Source organism: Suncus etruscus, chromosome 8 (genome assembly GCF_024139225.1).
Source record: "Suncus etruscus isolate mSunEtr1 chromosome 8, mSunEtr1.pri.cur, whole genome shotgun sequence".
NCBI lineage: Eukaryota > Metazoa > Chordata > Mammalia > Eulipotyphla > Soricidae > Suncus > Suncus etruscus.
This window is the reverse complement of record NC_064855.1, coordinates 666,445-671,582: the sequence shown is the minus strand read 5'-3', so window position 1 is coordinate 671,582 and position 5,138 is coordinate 666,445. Positions and strand designations below refer to the sequence as shown.

At 44.5% G+C, this 5,138-nt stretch overlaps 1 pseudogene; it reads left to right on the top strand.

Annotated features, from left to right (window-relative positions):
- The first annotated feature begins 3,775 nt into the window (after positions 1–3,775).
- LOC126016399 (SPRY domain-containing SOCS box protein 4-like) lies at positions 3,776–4,583 on the top strand (annotated as a pseudogene).
- Positions 4,584–5,138: the final 555 nt, after the last annotated feature.

The following is a 5,138-nucleotide window of genomic DNA, read 5'->3' as shown; positions in this document are numbered from 1 at the left end:
ACAGACTTTGGAGCTGGCACAATAGTACAGAGAATAGGGCACTTTCCTCTCATGAGGCTGGGTTTGATCGTGACATCCCAAATGGTCCCCCAAGCCCAGCAGGAGTATTTCCTGAGCACAGAGCTGAGTGTGGCCCAAAACAAAGCAAAAAGAGAGACAGACAGACAGAGACAGAATGTTCCAGGCCACACAATAAATTAATGACATGGCACTACATTTTCTTTTTATGCTTCATGGAAATACATTCATCTCAAAATGGCCAATTAATTGGAAATCCATTCATCCACTACTCACTTACCTTCCTCTTTAAATTTTTTAACTTTATCGATGCATTTAATTTCACTTTCAGCAATCTAATGTGTCTTGCCTGCCAAACAGGGCCCTCGAGAGTTTTAGTTAGATGTGATGCATGAAGGAAATAGTAGAACAGAGAGCAATAGTAGATAAGGGCTGAAGGGAAAATTGAGAAGACATTCCAAGGTGGGTATAGAAGGAATTATGGGAAATAGCTTTCTGTCAAATGGTTTCCAGGCTCAACAATTTGACTTTTCTTTTCCTTTTTATGGGGGGTGAGGGGGGTGAGGGAGTGTGTCATACCCAATGGTGCTCAGAGGTTACTTCTAACTGTACTCAGGAATCACTCCTTAACGTGCCAAAGGGACCACGTGGGATGCCAAAAATTGAACCCCAATCAACTGTGTGCAAGGCAAGTCCCTTACCCATTGTACTATTACTCAAGCCTGCCAATCTGACATTTGAAGAAAGCCCCTAAGGACGTCTCACACTCTGTCCCACCTCTTTCTTCCCATCGTCTATTAACCTTACCCTGACCAAAACTATTCTTCTCCTCCACACTATTAGCTCACTCAATGGCTGACTGGTGACTGGAGTTTTGAGTGAGAAAATGGTAATGTAGTCAATGTCACAGGCAGGATAGAATAACTTGATAAATGTTTTGTTTTGTTTTGTTATGGAGGTATTCAGGGATTACTCCTGGCTCTGAACTCAAGGATCACTGTGGAGGGGCTTAGAGGACCATTTGGGGAGAGAGATCAAAACTGGCTCAACCTTGTGCCAAGTAAGCATCTCACCTGTTGTACTCTTTGCCAAATCTCTTAGTAATGATACAGGTAATAGTCTGAAGGAGCTCATAAAGATTGAGTGTGGCCTTGAATAGAATATGTTTGCATATTTATGTTGTTGCACTGTATTCTTGTCTATATATCTATTAATTTCTTTTTTTGTTTGTTTGTTTTTGGGTCACACCCAGCAGTACTCAGGGGTTACTCCTGGCTCTACACTCAGAAATCGCTCCTGGCAGGCTCAGGGGACCATATGGATGCCGGGATTCGAACCACTATCCTTCTGGATGCAAGGCAAACGCCTTACCTCCATGCTATCTCTCCAGCCCCTGATTTGTTTATTTCTTTATCCATCTACTTATATAACTACCCACATGTGTTTCTATAATACTTTCATGCCCTCTTCACCCTCACAGAACTCTGTAGCAACAGGTTTTGGATGTAGGTAGACACATTCCAATTGGATTCTTATTACTTCCTCTGGTATTTTGCTTTCATCCCTGCAGAGATCATTCTCAAGTCAAGATTTTTCCAAAAGGCTGGAGCTGATGACCTCATGATCAATCTATTTGACAAATATATCATTGAATTATCTTAACTCCAGATTGTTATTGACCTCTTCAAGAAGAATTACTTCAGTATATCTCAAAAACATAGAATCTTTGTCAAACACCAGTTCTACCTTCACCTAGATTCAATCTTCCTGGAAAAAACATTCTAAGATCTCCATGGAGATTTCATTCCATGGCTCCATGGAATCAAGCCACAAGTGTCTAATCAGTGAGCTTCCACCCAGGACCTGAGCTGCCAGCTCCCCCTGCTAGTGATGTATTAAGGAGTGAATCTTCTGAAATCCCTCCAATCATAGAGCAGATACGTAAAAGTTGAGTGTAATCAAATGCTGGCTGCATTCTGAACAACAAAGAGGGGACTCCTCAAAAGAGTATTAGAAGGAAATTGTTGGGACCAGAGACACAGCATGGAGGAAAGGCGTTTGTCTTTCATGCAGAGGGTCGGTGGTTCGAATCCCAGCATCCCATATGGTCCCCTGAGCCTGCCAGGAGCAATTTCTGAGCATAGAGCCAGGAGGAACCCCTGAGTACTGCTGGGTGTGACCAAAAAAAAAAAAAGGAAATTGTTATAGAAACCTTTTATTTTGTTTGGGGTCTACACCAAGTGGTACTCAGGGGTTACTCCTGGCTCTGCAATCAGGGTTCACTCCTGGTGGTGTTCAGTGGACCATATGGAAGGCCAGGGACCAAACCCAGGTTGATCACATGATGGCAAGTAACCTACCTGCTGTGCTATTGCTCAATTTCTTTTTTTGTTACAGTGAAATAATTTGATCATAAAGGCAACTTCCAATTCTGATATGAGATTTGCTCCCAGTGGTCTTAGAGTGATATTGTTTTTGTCTCTTCTCCCATAATAAAAATGTCTCAGAACTGAAACTCAATTATGAACAACTTCGTAATGGTGTATCTCAAGATGATTCAATTAAAGAATTATTTAAATTTACTTTATTTAAAGAACATGCATCACATAGTTGACAATAATTTATTCCCAGATAAGTGAGCACATTTTCATTTAAAAATGAATTAAAAAAAAAAGAAAAAAAGGAATAGAACAAAAGAAAAATAAGTATAGTGACTAGCAAATTTGTAAAAATTATTGTATTGCCTATGAGGTCATTAAGGCAGAAGTTTTAGTAAGCTCTTGTTGCTAGCTGACCATTTTGTTATTTTATTGGTTTCCAAATATTAAGTGACTTCAACTACATATTGGCATCTAAATTAGTGTGTTCCTATGGGGATGAAAGCGTCAAGCAAAGGAAGTTGCCCAGAAATTCAAAGCACTATTACTGATGCTGGGGCTTTTGTGGGGCATGTTCTTGGCTGCCATGTCTCTGGAAGTAGTAGAATGTGAGGATGGGTGTGGGGAAAGAGCCTGCACTCATTTCAAAACAAAATCTCTGGTCTTATCAGCCCAAATATTGGCGTCTCTACAGAGAATCTTAGAGGAGTGGTAAAGCAGGATCATAGGAAAAGCTGTAATTCTGGGTGAAGGATTCAGCAGAAATAGCGTCAATAGGGTGGGGCTTAACTTACCCTCCCCTCCCAAGATCACTAGCTTTAAACTGCATGACTGGTAAATCCATGATTTTTTACAGCTTGATTTACATCTCTTTTTTAGTCTATGGAGCTGGCCCAGTGTAAATATGGCAACTGCGTTGGTCAGGATTTGCTTTTATGAAGATAAATCTTGGGACTGAACAACAGTACAGAAGGTAGGCTTTTGCTTTGCATGCGGCCAATTCTGTTCCATCTCCAGCATCCCATATGGTCCCCAAGTCCACCAGGAGTGATTCACGAATGCAGAGTGAGGAGTAACCGATCATCTCTTCTTTACTAATTGCTTGCCTCTTCCTAACCCTGTTGAGGAACAAGTAGAGGAAAGCCAGGATTTGAAGTTGGGCTGGCCTAGCTCTCTGCACTGTAAATCACAGATAAGCCACATGCACAGCACCTTTCCCATTGTTCTGTTGCTCTGGCCCTCTTTCTTTAAAAATAAACATTCTTGGTCCACTCACTGGCATCAGGAGGCCTCAGGGCAGAGAGTCTGACCTTGTAGAACATGAGGAACTTGGGGCCCTGTGTCACCTAAGGGAGGCAGGTCCCCAGTGTCCACGTACCATGAGGACACATTCTTCTGTGATGCCTGGGTTCCCTGAGCCTTGCTTGGGGCCAGAAGCTGTCTGGGAGCTCCAGTTGGTGGAAATGTGGGAATGGGCACTGTGTCCTGCCAAGTGGAAGCTGTGGGGAGCCAAGGTCGACCAGCCCAAGTGACTGGATCAGCTGCTGGACATGTCAGCCCTGGTCTTGCAGTGTGCGTCCTCACACCTGGGACTCCATGTTTTAGTCAAGAAGGATGACCACTTGACCTTCCACCTCCACTTGGTAGCCCAGAGCACCTATGGATCCAGGGCAAGGTGGGCCATGCCCTTGGCCTTCATGCCTGGCAGATCCTCTGGCCAGCCCAACAGTGTTGGCGCCCAACACCCATGCTGTTGGTCAGCATGGCCATGAGTTGGCTCCACTGCACTTGTTGGCTACATAGTCCTGGTAGGCATAGACTGTGAGTCGTAGGTCTGAGATCTGGGCCATGGATGCCTCTACCATGACAGCAAGAACCAGCCAGGGATGGCCTACCCCACCTTCCTGGGGCCTGAGGAGGCCTTCTTGCTGCCCGACTTGCCCCTGGTGGTGCTGGACATGGATGAAGTTACTCTCAGCTTCGTGGTGAGTGGGCAGTATCTGGACTTGGCCTCATGAGCACCTTTTTCTTTGCCTCTGTGGCCCAGTGGATAGTACTGTGTGGGGCCATTGTGAAGTCACCATATGCTACATCAACAGCTTTGGTCCTCTTTATAGCACAGTAGCCAACCAACTACAACAGATGGCATCAGGTGCAGGTGACAGGAGCTATGAGTCCGGTGAATAGTTTCTCCAGCAATCGGGCAGAGATCATCCAGCAGGAGCAGTCCGACAGGGGTAGGGGCGGTAGAATAGCCTTGCCTCCCACCCAGCACTTTAGCTAGGGGCTTTATATAGCCCTGGGGCCAACTGTCATCCTGCTGCAGTTACAAGGGGCAGGCTTCTCTGGTAACTGACATCTTCACCTTTAAAGGGAAAGTACCCACTTATGGCTGACCAGAGGCCATAGAGTCTGTTTCCTTATAGTGGCCTAAGACCTTAACTAAAGCTTGGCAGAGAGCTTCCAGTTTATTTTCCTACTTTTTATTTAATTAAAAACTGATTTACAGTGCAATGTTGAATAGGAGTGGTGAGAGAGGACAGCCTTGTGCCAGAATTTAGAGGTTTTTTAGTTTTTCTCCATTGAGGATAATATTTTCCATTGGCTTGTGGTAGATGGCCTTAAGTATATTGAGAAAGATTCCTTTTTTGGGGGGGAGGGTCACACCTGGCAGCACTCAGGGGTTACTCCTGGCTCTATGCTCAGAAATCGCTCCTGGCAGGCTCAGGGAACCATATGGGA